This window comes from Lepisosteus oculatus, chromosome 18, assembly GCF_040954835.1.
Source record: "Lepisosteus oculatus isolate fLepOcu1 chromosome 18, fLepOcu1.hap2, whole genome shotgun sequence".
In the NCBI taxonomy this organism is placed as follows: domain Eukaryota; kingdom Metazoa; phylum Chordata; class Actinopteri; order Semionotiformes; family Lepisosteidae; genus Lepisosteus; species Lepisosteus oculatus.
The window spans coordinates 8,556,594-8,572,331 of record NC_090713.1 but is presented as its reverse complement, the minus strand read 5'-3'; the positions used below and the strand labels follow the sequence as shown (position 1 = coordinate 8,572,331).

General features: G+C 41.4%; 1 protein-coding gene across 1 annotated transcript in view; it reads right to left on the bottom strand.

The window, feature by feature from the left end:
* The window catches only part of LOC107076301 (protein NLRC3-like), a 369,350-nt gene that overhangs the window by 295,355 nt on the left and 58,257 nt on the right, over positions 1 to 15,738 (bottom strand). The window lies entirely within an intron of this gene.

Here is a 15,738-nt window from a genome sequence, read left to right as displayed (position 1 = left end):
GAGCTTATTGTACTTCCTAATGACATGACATGTGGAAAGATTATAGATTTTAATCGCCTTTAGGTTTTTATCAATTTTAGCAAAGTGTAATCAAAAGAAATGCCACAAAACTATTCTCGATTGTATTTCTGAATGTTATGTCTAACTTAGTTCAATATTTGAAATACAAGTCATTGTTCAAATGTACGTTAAATCCGAGGATTGGAAAATATGTAAAATACAGAATTAGTAAAGAAAAATATATAAGGATAAAATATATTTTAAAATATTTTGCTATCAACAATTAATAACAGTCTTAACTGTTTATAGCAATTAAATGTATTAACTAAGGAATAGGGTGGCAGTGTTTAGCATGCTTTTGGTAAGTTTTTTCATAAATACAACAGTTGCACCAGACATCTCAGTGACTTTCAAAATTAAATTATGCAAATCTGTGAACTAGAAAGATAACTAAGCTATCCATCCATTTCTAATGGTAGCACAGTGGTTAGCATTGCTATCCTACAGTGCTGGGGCCCCAGGTTCAATTCCTGTGGTACAGTATGTGTGGAGTTTGCATGTTCTTTCTGGGTTCATGTGGGTTTTCTCCAAGTACTCTACAGGTACCTACATACTGGTAGGGTTAATTGGCTTATGGAAATACTAATAAGCCACACTCACTCGTGTGAGTGTCTGAGTGTGTGTTTCTGTCTGTTTGTCTGCCCTGTGATGTATTCTGGGTGTATTCTGCCTTGCGTCCGTTGCTTGCTGGGATAGGCTCCAGCTCCCCTGTACTGGATAAAGAGATTAGAAAATGGATGGAACTAAAGGAATTGTGTAACTATACACAGTGATTAAACCCACTATGAGATGGCAGGATCTCACTGAGGATAAATTATTTTATAGTGCTGGTTTAACAAAAACAGCTTTTCCACCTCTCTGGCACATCAGTATCCATAACTAGTCGGACAACAAATCAACAAATTGCCTCTAAATATAAATATCTTCAGATGCTGGCTCAGCATCAGTTATGTTTGCCCATTCCTTCAATTGATGTGCATCCAAAACACAGTTGAACGCTAGCAATTTCACAAAATCTAAAATACAATCCTCATTTCAGTATCTATGTACTGTAAACATTCAACAGTGGATATTCAGTGAGTCTGTTAACTTTATCACCTTCCCCTGCAGTCTGTAACATCTCCTGTCCATTTGTCAAAAGCATGCCTAACCTTCTTAGGAAGTGTCCTTGTTATCAGTGTATTCCTCAACTTTCCCCAAATTATCTTTTTCCTACCTACCTGTACATCTCTAGTCTTAACATGCTCCATGAGAACTTACTTTTAACCTGTGTCTGTTTATCTACTACATGGTAGCAAACAATCTTTGTCTAATTTTACTGTACCTGCCATTTTTTGCAGCCTGCAGATAACACTTTCAGTTATTCTAGATTAATCATTTTCTACTACTTTGAGAAACTGAAAATCCCATTGTAATTTTCATCCCTGTCTCAACTACTCTTCATTCCTCATTTCAACTATACTGTTACTACAGGAAGTTTCAGGTCAACATTCCAGCTTCTGTGTTGTTCATTTATTTCTTCCTCACTGTTCAAAGCTCCTCTTACTTTCTTAACTCTACCGCTAGTAGATCTTTTGTCCATACATCCTCCCTTGCTTCTTTTTCAACCTTTCCATCCTTCTACTTCAGTGTCTGCAACCTGGCATCTCATATTCTAACCATACCTTGAATATCCATATACTGTACCTTGCATTCATTTCTAATATACCTGTATGCTGTTATTTTGCATACAATATGTTGTTTATTTTGCAAGAGCTCTTCAGACACGCTGTTACTAGCTTGAACATAACTCCTAATGCTTTGCTCCCTGCAATAAGTCAGACTAACTTAAATCCTCAAAAACTGCTTGTATTAATTTGTTTAAATCACAAACATCATATGTAAATACCGGCCATGTATAGCATTAAAAAAGCTGCATTATGGAACATCACACTGATTTAGTTTCTTTTAAAGGGAACTAGAGAAACTAAAAGGGCTTCTTTTTCTAGAATTGATGACTGTACATCTTGTTCACTGGGGTAATTAAATCCACACCAAACAATCTCCAATATGTTCAGAATATGACAACCAGAATCTTGACCAGGTCGCAAACAAGCAATCACATTACACCTGTCTTCAAGTCCTTGCACTGGCTACCTATCAGGTTTCGAGTCAACTTCAAAATCCTCATCCTCATTCAATACCTATCTGGCTTATCTGCATCCTTTGTCCCTCTGACTCTGGTCTTCTAGCTGTCCTCAAGAACATATACATTCTGTGGGTGACAGGGCCTTCTCTAGCTATACCCCAGAGCTCTGGATTTGTATCCCCAGTGATATCAGAGTCACCTACCCTGAGTGCATTTAAATCTAACCTCAAAACCTTCCTTTTAGTGTCTGTATCTGCTTCATTTTCTAACTTCGGTAGCACTTCTAACTGCTTGTCTTTCTTATATGTATTTACTTTGTAACTCGTGGTCTTCATAACTGTTTTTACACCTGCTATATTGTTTTGAGATGCTTGGATATGTGCTATATAAAATAAAGTTTACAGTTACTGTTATTGTTATAGAGAAACATGATCAGATTTTCCCTGGTTCAGAAAAAAAAAGATCAAAACTATACTGGTTTGTCACTCTTCTCACACCATCTTTGCTAAATGGCTTTGCATAATGATCTGATCAATTACACTGTACATATTTCCTGTGCTTTCCCTATCCTGTTAGATTTATAATTATAATCTCCTTCTCAAAATGAGTCATTTCTAAATACCTGTTTTCACTGTTACCATTTTACACCAACACAGTGACAAAATTTACACTGATCTTAACTTGACAGCTGCTGAGTCCTAAATTCATTCTGCTACATTGTATAGGATTTATATTTTTATGTCTTTATTTAGTGGTTCCATTACTGACAGGCTAAATTACTTTCTTTGAAAAATGTCTTTTATGTGTGGCAAACAAAAACTGACTTGCTATAATGAATGTTCAACTATTTAAGAAGTCTTCCATGAAACCATGTTTGCTACTAACTCATATACTTTAAGGCTTTCTGATAAAATTACTGTTTTTCATGTTACAGATGCAGCCATTCAAAATGAGCGGTAAAAACAGTAACCTACCCGCAGGGCACCGGAGGGCACCGCGGTAAGTGATTGGCTGGCCAAAATGACCGACAGGGGCACTCGTGGTGCATTGGTTGGTAGTGAAAAGATTTAATCATTTAATGTCTTTACTGTGCACATTTTAATCCGCTTAGTTTTGAATATTTATATGGAATTTTACCACTAAAGGGAAATTTTAGTAGCTGAGCATAAAAGGAAGAGGAGCATAACGCATCTGAAGGTCATAAACGATATGAATTTAGGAACATAAACATTACTGTATGTACATAAACTGTACAGTGTATGGCTGGTCTTGATAGTTTAAAGAAAAAATACACACCAGTCTTCCATTTCTCCCTAAACATTTTAAGCATGAAAGTTTTATGAAACGGTACCCAAATATGTGATTGCTGTATAGAATGAATTGTAATTTTTAAAAATTATTTAACACGAAAATTAAGCTGTTTACAGTCACCCATTGCTACCCAACGCAGAAACACAGCCACTAACTAGCAAAGAGAGGACATTAGCTAGCCAATATGATAAAGAAATAAATGATTATTTTGTTTATTTCTTTTGCACATTTATTTGAACATTTCCATCGATTGTACAAGCACTTGGAAACTGTCCAATCCCTAGTTCATCAGGCATTTACCGGTCTGGCGCCGGTCTGTGTCTTCTAGGATATAATGCCAGCGAACTCTTGTTTTTATGTCCACTATAACTACGCTGGGCAAACGTTCTGAGGTCAAATTCTTCCGGCACGGGGGTACCTTTAAAGCGGAGACGACGGCACCGACATTTTTTGGCGCGCCTTCTCTTTAAAGCCCTGGCTTTAAATATGAAGACAGTACGTACAGTTATAATTCAAACGGAATTAAAAACGACACATCCCAGTTACCATGGTGGTGCTTGTGATCATTGCGTTTAACCAACGAAACAGGGCGAAAAATCAGTCACATGACTTTGGGGCAGAGTTTCGAAAGCTTAACCTATCATCAACAAAGCGAAATTTACACGATAGGCTACCTCAAACTGTCAGTTACACGACTGTGTATGTCGCTTAAGCCACTCCTATTTGGCATTTTAGTTATGGAGGCAAGAAGACGCCCCCCCCCCCCCCCCTCTGGGTGTCTGATTTGCCGCCATCTTTAACTGTTTGGTGTCCGAATCGGAGTAGCTACGCGTACGAAATAAAGTTAATCCCAACTACAAAACATATATTTTTGTGGTAAGAGGGCGAAAAACATCAGTATTTACTGCTATTAATTACTGTACGATTTATAGTTGAAATCTGAGCCTAGATATAAAGTTAGATATAAAGTTAAAATCTCGACAAAGCAATGTAGGAAATACAGAGAAAATAAATCCTTTCTGACATCTAAAATCAGTTTCGATCAAGGTCTCTAAAACGAACAAGAAAAAGAGGATTTTCGGAGGGCAATTACGCTGTGTTTATATAGAATAAGTGATTTATGAGCAATCTAATTTCTTGTTCGTTTAAAACAGTGAAATGTCAGCTGCAAAAGATCGCACCAGAAATAGCACTCTCTCTGCCTGTCATAGACGTTCAGGAAAGGCTGAATGAAGTCATGTCAAGTACAATAATTCGGTGATCAATAATAACAGTTGTAGGACAGTATATACGGAGGATAAGGATTTTGAAGTTGACTCGAAATCTGATAGGTAACCAGTGCAAGGACTTGAAAACAGGTGTAATGCATCCCTGATAGGATTCTTGCTGTCATATTCTGATGTGCATTTATTAATTCTAGAAAAAAAGCCTTTCTTGATTTCTCCAGTTCTTAGTTTCTCTAGTTCCCTTTAAAATAAACTATTATTCCAAAATGCAGAGTATTACATGACCAGTATTTACACATGATATTTGTGATTTAAAGAAATGAACACAAGCAGCTTTTGGAGATTTAAGTGTTGGCTGAGTTATTGCAGGATAAAAGACTAGAGATGTTAGTAAGAAGAAGATAATTTGGGGAAAGCTGAGGAATACACTTATAACAAGAACACTTCCTAATGGGGTTAGGCATACTTTTGATGAAGATGATGAAGTTAACAGACTATATGCTTACATAGATACTGAAATAAGGATTGTATTTTAGATTATGTGTAGTTGCTGGCATTGAACTGTGTGTTGGATGCACTTGAATTGAAGGAATGGGCAAACATAGCTGATGCGGATCCACAGAGCCAGCATATTAAGATGTTTATAATTAGAGGCAATTTGTTTAAATAACTAACTAGGTATGGATACTGATGTGCATGAGAGGTGAAAAGGCTGTTTCCTTAAGCCAGCACTATAAAATCATTTATCCTCAGTGATATGCTGCCATTTCATAGTGGGTTTCTAACACTGTGTATAGTTCCATCCACACAGTGCCTTTACTTCCATCCATTTCTAATCTCTTTATCCAGTACAGAGGATTTGGAGCCTATCCCAGTAAGCAACGGACACAAGGCAGAATACACCCTGGACATAGCGCCAGTCCATCATAGGACAGACAGACACAAACAAACACACACCAGGGCCAGTTTTCCCATAAATCAATTAACTTACCAGTATGTTTTGGAGTGCTAGAGGGAGTCATATCAAACATATGGAGAAAAACCATGTAACCCAGAGAGAACATGTAAACCCCACACACACAGGATGGCAGGAATTGAACCTAGGACCCCAGTGCTGCAAGATAGCAATGCTAACCACTTCGCCACCATTATAAATGGATGGATATCTTAGTTATCTTTCTAGTTCACAGGTTTGCATGCATAATTTAATTTTGAAAGCCACTGAGACATCAGGTACTACTGTTGTATTTATGAAAAAGAAACAAAACAAAAAACATACTAACAACTGTGCCATCCTACTCCTTAGTTAATACATTTTATTATTCATAAACAGTTAACATTGTTAGCAAAATATTTTGAATTATATTTAACCCTATTTTTTCTTTAGTTTTGTATATAATTTATTATATGATAGTCAGACTTAATGTATATTTGAACAATGAAAATATATTTTTACAAGATGCGGGGGAAAGTGCAACAGCTTATTACAGTGCTAAATTTAATATTATTGTAACGATGGCTGGGTTGTGATGAAAGGATCCAATGCAGATGCAGGATTCCTGGGGCGGTGAGTAGGCGGACAGAGCTATCCAGGAGCTGGGTCGTAATCCGGAGGCGAAAGGTAGGTCAAGATCAGTAAACAGCACTGGTGGCGAACAATCCAAAACGAGAGACAGATACGTGGTCGGGACAAGAGCAACAGGGTCGATACCAAAAATAATCACCGGTAGTAAACAATCCACGGGGCAAGGCAAGAAACGTAGTCCGAAGGCAAAACGATGAGGTCAGAAAATCCAGAAGGCAAAGTGCAAGAAACGCTAGGTAGAGCCACAAGTAGGGAACTCAATACCGAGCATTGATATGTGAGTAAGAGCGGCTTAAATAATGCAGCCTGCCGCACGGTAAGATGTCTGAAGAGAATTAACACGTGCGGCGGCGTTTGTAATTATCACCCACCTGCTGGGACTGATTAGACCTCTTCGGAGCTGGTCTGGGCTGGTTAGTGGTTGTTACAGTACCCCCCCCTTCACGGGCGGCTCCCGACGCCCGAGATGGTCGCTGTGGAAAATTGCGATGAAAGTCAGTGATGAGCGCTGGATCGAGAATATCCCTTTCTGGAACCCAAGATCTGTCCTCTGGTCCATACCCTTCCCAATCCACAAGATACTGCAAAGTATTAAGGTGCCATCTCGAGTCCAGGATCTTATTAACAGTATACGCCGGACGCCCCTGAACAGTACGAGGAGGTGGAGGACGAGCAGGAGGGGCCACCAGGGGTGAACGGTGAAATGGTTTCAGAAGAGAGACGTGGAAGGCAGAATGGATTCTGAAAGTGGGGGGGAGCGCTAGTCGGTAGGTGACCGGTGTAATTCGAGAGAGGATCCGGAAAGGGCCTATATACTTGGGACCTAGCTTCTTGGAGGATAGGCGCAAGGGTAAGTTCTTTGTGGCCAGCCAGACGAACTGACCCTTCCTGAACCTAGGGGCAGGTCTACGACGTCTGTTGGCAAAAGCGGCCTGGCGCTGAGTAGACTTGAGGAGAGATGTCCTAGCCACCTTCCAGATCCTCCTTAACTTCGAGATGTATTGTCTCAAAGAAGGAATTGTCGTAACCAGAGGGGCATCTGAGATGAGGGAAGGTTGGTAGCCTAAGGAGCAAAGGAAGGGGGAGATGCCTGTGGAGGAGGATGTAAGGGAGTTATGAGCGTACTCTGCCCAAGGAAGTAAAGATGACCAATCATCTTGGGAAGATGAAGTGAAGGCTCTAAGGAAAGCCAGGAGCGTCTGATTAGTTCTCTCCACCTGCCCGTTGGCTTCAGGGTGATATCCCGACGTTAAGGACACATGAGTACCCAGGGCTTGACAAAAAGCTTTCCAAAAGGCCGAGATAAACTGGGGACCTCTGTCTGAGACCACATCCCTGGGCAAACCATGAAGACGAAATATGTGCTGGACAAACAACATTGCCATCTCCTGGGCCGTGGGTAAGGCTGAAAGCGGAACAAAGTGGGCTGATTTGGAAAATCGATCCGAGACCACCATGACAACCGTATTACCTTGACTGTTGGGGAGATCCGTGATGAAATCCACCCCTATGTGAGACCAAGGGCGGTAGGGGACCGGGAGGGGGTGCAAGAGACCCATCTTTCTGGCACGCGGGGTCTTGGTTCTGGCACAGGTAGGACATGCTCGAATATATTCTGCTACATCCGCCCTCATGGTAGGCCACCAGAAGTCCTTACTCAGGAGATCCAACGTACGTTTGACCCCAGGGTGGCCTGCGAACCGTGAATCATGGCTCCACTGTAAAACCGCCGAACGTAAATTATCCACCACAAATAGTTTGTCCACGGGGCAATGGAGGGGGATGGTAGTCTTGTCCATGGCCCGCTTGACTTGATCCTCAATCGAGCAACGAACTGCTGCCACGACACGGTCAGTTGAAATTATCGGTTCGGGTGCATAATCCAAATCCGGGGGATCGTGAAGCCTGGAAAGTGCATCCGCCCTACCATTCTTAGATCCAGGGGTATAGGTGATCATGAAGTTGAAGCGCGAGAAGAACAGAGACCAGCGAGCTTGACGAGAATTGAGGCGTTTAGCCGATTGAATGTAGGCCAAGTTCTTGTGGTCCGTGATAATAACAAAAGGATGCTGAGCCCCCTCCAGCCAGTGCCTCCATTCCTCAAGGGCCAGCTTGATTGCAAGGAGCTCGCGATTACCCACATCATAATTCACTTCGGCAGGAGAGAGCTTCTTGGAGAAGAAGGCACATGGATGTAGAACCTGTCCTTCATCCTGACGCTGGGAGAGGACTGCCCCAACCCCATAGGCAGAGGCATCCACTTCCACTACAAAGGGCCGGGAGGGATCTGGGTGACGGAGAAGAGGAGCGGTGCTGAAAAGGTGCTTTAAGCGTAGGAATGCCTTATCCGCCTCTGTGTTCCACTTGCCTCGGCCAGGTTGATTGCGAGTTAGAGCAGAGATGGGTGCAACAACTGAACTAAAATTCCTTATGAACCGCCTGTAAAAGTTAGCAAAACCCAGAAAACGCTGTATCTGATTTAGATTGCGCGGGACTGGCCAGTCGTTAATAGCTGCTACCTTCGATGAGTCCATTGCCACACCCAGAGGAGAGATACTGTAACCGAGGAAATGGATCTTGGAAACATGGAACACACACTTTTCCAACTTAGCATAGAGCCTATTGTCAATCAATCTTGACAAGACCTCCTGTACATGGCGGACATGATCCTGAGGGTCGGTAGAAAAAATCAAAATGTCATCAAGATATACCAGGACAAAGCTACCAATAATATCCCTAAAAATATCATTCATAAAAGACTGGAAGACAGCTGGAGCATTGACAAGGCCAAAGGGCATGACTTGGTATTCATAGTGCCCATGCGTAGTCATAAAAGCCGTCTTCCATTCGTCCCCCTCCCGAATCCTAATAAGATTATAAGCCCCACGTAAATCCAGTTTTGAAAAGATGGTGGCTCCACGTAAGGACTCCAAAGCCGCTGGAATTAGAGGCAGAGGGTAGCGATGTTTAATTGTGATTGAGTTCAGCCCCCTGTAGTCAATGCATGGGCGCAATGAGCCATCCTTCTTTTCGATAAAAAAGAAACCAGCACAGGCAGGAGAAGAGGAGGGGCGAATAAAACCAGAGTCCAGGGCTTCCTTAATGTAGTCCTGTAAGGCCTGATTCTCCTTTTGGGTTAAAGGGTAAATGCGACCCTTGGGGGGGAGTGATCCTGGCAATAGATCGATGGCACAGTCATAAGTTCGATGAGGGGGAAGCAAGAGAGCCCGTTGTTTGTCGAATGCCTGTTTCAGGTGAATATATTGAGGTGGAATGGAAGGTAGAGCATCCACAGGGAGAATAGCGGCGGAGACCTTAACAGGGAGACGACAACAATTAGCATGGCAAAAATGACTCCAGGCAATGATCTCATTCTTGGCCCAGGAGATGTGGGGGTCGTGCTTCCTGAGCCAGGGAAGGCCCAGGATTAGCGGGTATGCAGGCGAGTCCAGGAGAAGAAATGAGATTTCTTCTGTATGAGTGGCCCCCACCCTGAGAGAGAGTGGGATGGTTTGTAGAGAAACCTGAGCAGGGGTGAGTGGAGAACCATCCAGGGCTAGGATGCTGACGGGGGGTGATACAGAGACCACGGGGATATTCCATCGGTGGACGAAGGAAGCGTCTATGAATGACCCTTCTGCACCTGAATCAACAAAAATTGACAGGGGAAGATGAATATCAGACCATGACAATTCCGCCAGAAACAGCGTGCCCGAAGAGGCAGAGGAAAAAACAGCACTGCTGACCTTAGCTGAAGGCTGCGGTAGAGCACGAGGTGCAGACGAAGGTCTTGAAGGACAAGCAGCAAGCCGATGTTTAGGGGAGGCACAGTATAAACATCGTCCCTCCCGGCGGCGCCTTTCCTTTTCTTGAAGGGAAAGAGGAGCATGTGGCAGAGCTGGCAAAGCAGGAAGCGATGCCTCAGGAGGACCATATCTGCTTCCAGTGAGTCTGTCTGCTTTCCGGATTTTGATGCGGGTGTCCAATTCCAGGACCTGGGAGATTGCTGCTTCCAGGGAATGAGAGTTAATTGGCATGAACACCAAGTGATCCTTTAACTCCTCTGACAAACCCTTACAAAAAAGGCAAACCAGCGCCTCTGGGTTCCAGGCGGATTCTGTGGCAAGAGACTGAAATTCTTCCACATAGTCCTGTAGAGGTCTATCACCCTGTTGAATCGCCGAGAGCCGAAGGTGAACCAAGTCCAGATTGTTTTGCGAAAAACGTGCCTGAAGACGTTCCGCAAAGCCGTTGAAATCCATGGGTTGCGGGTCAGCTCTGGTAAAAAAAACGGAAGCCCAATCTAAAGCCTTGCCTGTCAACAGGGAGATCGCAAAACCAATCTGTTCTTGCGACGTAGGAAAACGCTCCGGATGCAGATGAAAAGAGAGGTAACATTGAGTAATGAAGCCTCTGCAACCAGAAGGATTACCGTCATATTTTTCAGGAAGAACAAACGGTAAGGTTGAGGGAGGGGTGGGCGGGGCCGCGGCTTGTGCGGAAGAAACTGCAGGAGGAGCTGTTGAAGGTGCCGGGGGCGCTGGGGGGGACGAAAGCCAGGCAACGTGATTGGTAAGCAGTTGAACCGACTGCTGTAACTGAGTTAGAGCTTGGGAGTGCTGGTGGAGAAGAGAACGAAGAGCTTGCGCATCCGCGGATCCATACTGTTAGCTCGGTATTCTGTAACGATGGCTGGGTTGTGATGAAAGGATCCAATGCAGATGCAGGATTCCTGGGGCGGTGAGTAGGCGGACAGAGCTATCCAGGAGCTGGGTCGTAATCCGGAGGCGAAAGGTAGGTCAAGATCAGTAAACAGCACTGGTGGCGAACAATCCAAAACGAGAGACAGATACGTGGTCGGGACAAGAGCAACAGGGTCGATACCAAAAATAATCACCGGTAGTAAACAATCCACGGGGCAAGGCAAGAAACGTAGTCCGAAGGCAAAACGATGAGGTCAGAAAATCCAGAAGGCAAAGTGCAAGAAACGCTAGGTAGAGCCACAAGTAGGGAACTCAATACCGAGCATTGATATGCGAGTAAGAGCGGCTTAAATAATGCAGCCTGCCGCACGGTAAGACGTCTGAAGAGAATTAACACGTGCGGCGGCGTTTGTAATTATCACCCACCTGCTGGGACTGATTAGACCTCTTCGGAGCTGGTCTGGGCTGGTTAGTGGTTGTTACAATTATTGATTGCTAATAGTTTATGCTAACACCTAACTTTCTTAATTAGATGTATTTAAAACAGTGAACTAAGTGTAACATACCATTCAGAAATACAATCGAAAATAGTTTTGTGGTGTTTGTATGGATGAAACGTTTCTAAAATGTATAACGTAACAAAATTAAAGACGATTAAAATCTGTAATCTTTCCACTTGTAATGTCATTAGACAGAACAACACGTTTCTGGTTTGACTAAGGATGGTATCAAAAAGTAGTCTAAGTGGTGAGCTTGGAAAGCTGTGCTTAATGATAATTAAGGGACTTAAAAGTAAAAAGAGATGCTTCGTATTGCTTAATTAATTTTAAAAACTAAGTTATAAATGCAGACGCGATTGCTGCCATAAGCGCTCCAGGCAGCAGAATGTTCGTTCTGTACTGCTGAGCTCCGCGCCTCCTCCCTCTCTGTAAAATCCTGGGTTCGGTAAAATGTTTCAGGCATTGATGTGAAGGACAACAGAGCTTTCACTGGCCGATTATCATTATTATCATTATAATCATTATTATTAAAAATTATATTAATTAAGGGTCTAAATATCTAAACATATGTATCTGTATAGCAGGTAGTATCACTGTATTCCACTTTCTTTGTAAACACGGAAAAACAGATTCACAACGCAAAGCTGTATCGGTGTGTAAAAAAACCCGGTTTGTAATGAGCTGCTGAGCTAAGAATAGGAATGTTCCTGCTGGCAGAGGGGGTGGAAAGTGCCTGCGGTCATTTAGTTAGTATTGCAATTCGCACTGATTCCCTTGCGAAAATATGGACTTAAGAATATTCGTGCCTGGTCAAAAAATGGCATTAAGCACTTAAAATTAATATGGTTAATAATAGTAAACTGTAACATGCTGTAACAAGATCGGCTAAACTGCGAAGAAAATGCTTTCAGAGAAAATCTTTCAGGTGTGAAGAACATAGATCTCCAATGCAATTTCAACCAAACCTGTTCCCACACACCCTGCTCCCACTACCATAAGAATATACACAAAGCACTGAAATCTTTCGAGCTAATGATCAGGTGACCCGAGAGAGAGCGAGAGAAACACCAAGGGGTGCGGAACCAGGGAACTATTTACATGGAAAACGGTTGATCTCCCCAGACTGTCCGCCCGTTTCACTGTTACCTGGATACCTCTTTATTTAGAACTCACTAACACTGATTTTTAGTTTAGAAGGATTCAAGTAGGGTTTTAGATGAAAGGCAGCGACCTTAATCAAGCCCAAATCATAATTGAACCCATTCAGAGCCTACATTACATTTTAGCGTTTCATTCTGAGCAGAAGACCCTCACACCTGAAGAAGGCTTGCGTTTTCTCTCTTCTCTTTTAAGCATATGTACAATGTGTAATACAATTACAATGTGTAATTACAATGCTGTAATACAATTTGAATAGTATGGGGCGGGGGGGGGGGGAGGTGTCTTTCGCTGGAAATCTCGCCTGCTTCTACTTTACGAGTACAACCCCCTCTCTGCCGGAGTGCTGGCTGTGACGAATTAAACCGGTTTTACAGGTATTTTCAAAGTAGGAAGTACAGTGTTAACTGGTAGCTGGTTCAAAACGCGATTCAAATCAATATAAATGTTTATTTTGTAACGCATAGGTGACAATTCATTGTTATTAAAAAGACTTAAATTCAATCATGTTGTGATATTTAGAAATAGAAATTTGTTTGGTGCGAGTGAGGTTTTATTTAATCTCTGACCAAGGGAAACGTTTCATTTTTTCAAAGAAATGTTTGTTAAAAAATAAAGTCATAGTTCCATGGGATTCAATCACAGACCATGTGACATGGGAGTCAGGAAACTAACACACAGCGCCACTGGATTTGATAACACTATAAAAACGCTATAAAATAATGTGACTAGGCACAGAACAAGTTTACAGCACAGTACAATAATAAATGCTGACCATGACTTTAGAAGCATAAATTGCCTTACACTCAATTTAAACACAAGCTGTCTTTAGCCCTCTAAGCTGGTTCATACAGAAATGTAGAGATCCTGGCTCAGAACACACAGCTTCATTAGCGAATACATATGCAGGACAACTAGAGAAGACGTTTTACAGAGGATGGATTTTTAGAAACATCCCATCAGTGACATCACTGAAGTCAACTCCTAGGTACTGTAACTGTCTTGTGGATAGTTTCACAAAAAATCAGACAAAGGTTTAAGCATCGCTTGTTCTAGATAAAACTGCAAAAAAAAAAAACAACAACCCATAATGTACTTCTTTGCGGCTCTGTTTGCCCAAATGATATACTCACAACGTGAAATCCAGAAAATAATATTACGTAACCAAAATCCGCAATATGGAAACAGAACCTGTGTTATTGTTGATAGATGATGTACTCGTAACATTTTTACAAGACGAACTACAACATTAAAAAAATTACTTGTATGTACTTGATATCTCTAATCAATCCATGGCGACATTGTTAAAAGCACAAAACGAAACTAAAATGCATACTGTTTCGCGCTTCTTATTAGTTGCTCAAAAGTAATTTGACCGTATGAAATGCATAATTTAAACCTAGAAACATATACGTGAGCAGTATTTACGCACTGTAGTATCGGTGTTAAGACATACCTCTCAAATACTGTAAATCAAGTTAAAAATATCTCAAGACCGATTCTGGTCATAATGAAACCATGTTTCGTGTATGTTTTCTTTAAAGTACCGAGACCAGCCATATACTGTATGTTTATGTTCCAAAATTAATATCGTTTATGGCCTTCACACGCGTTGCAGTATGCTCCTATTCTTTTTATGCTCAGCTACTAAGATTTCCCTTCAGTGGTAAAATTAGATATGAATATTCAATACTTAAACGGGCACAGTTAAGACATTAAATATACATATACATACTGTATACAGTACAGTTTTCATATGGTAATATGTTTATGTTCCTAAATCAATCTCTTTTATGAGCATGTGAAAGGCATGGTGAATCGATTCTCAAAAATTACTGTACTTTGCATGATTGGAAACAAATGCGTGATTGCGAAATGCTGTGGTGTTACTTTTACAAAGACGGTCAATGAAAAAAAGAATGTTGACCAGGGCAATACTTTGAGTTTACACTTACAGCTTGTCCAAGGTCATTCATTATTAATACTATTAGTAATATCTTCGTTAAAGACTTTGATGGCCACAGCTCAAACATGAGAGGTTGAGCTTTATTAGCTCCACCTTGCGGAAATTCCGGATACTGTTATTTTGCTTGTCGTATTATAGGAGAATTTACGGTAACTCGCGGTATTTACCGGTAGCTTGCGGTAGACTGTGTACAGCGTACCGCAAAATAATGCGGTATCGCCCACGCATTTTGAATGGCTGCATCTGTAGTTAATTTTCTGACTCTTTATCTCATCAAACCTTCATTCTCACCCTGCCAAAAATGCACCTGATTATTCAAGCGCCTCACTCGCTGCCAAATCTGTTTCAGGTTCAGACGTTCTTTTGTAAAACACAGCTTTCTGTGATTTCTTGTACCGTATATCTAAGCTTTGCAAGTGTCCCTGCATCCCTCTTCTGCACTGTGTCTGGTCATGACATTTTTCTGTTTGCTTATTTCAAAGTAACACCAGCTCCATTTCTAAAACGTTTTGCTCATGTGCATTTTTGTATTTATTTACATCCCCCCAAATTTTTATATCCTAAATTTTAATTTGCCTTAATTTGTTAGACTGAATTTTAGTTTCAGCCTTAAAAAGCTTGGGTTTTCTCTATCTTTTGTTTCTTTTCCTACAGAGCTCTTTAATTGTGAAGTTTCCAGCATGTTTACATTAATCTATGCACATTTTAAACTGTTATTACTGGTCACCGAATTATTGCATTATGGCTTAATTCACCCTTTCCTGAACTTCTATGGCAAGCAGTGCTAGTGCTGTCTCTGTTGCTATCTTTTGCAGCTGAAATCTCACTGTTTAAAAGAATAAGGAATTAGATTTCTCATAAACACAATTATTTCTTCATTTTCTAATTGAATAAAATTAGTTTATGTGTCAAATACGCAGCCACGTACTATGATACAGGGCACGCTAATACTTGAGTGGACACAAGAGCTACTATGTAATTCTATACCATTGTATAGGAATGCATGCTCCGAACATAAATTAATAATTGTATTTAAAAAAACGTTATCTCCAGCAAATAGGGAAGTAGGAGAATGTGAGTGGAAAGCGTGATAGATAACAG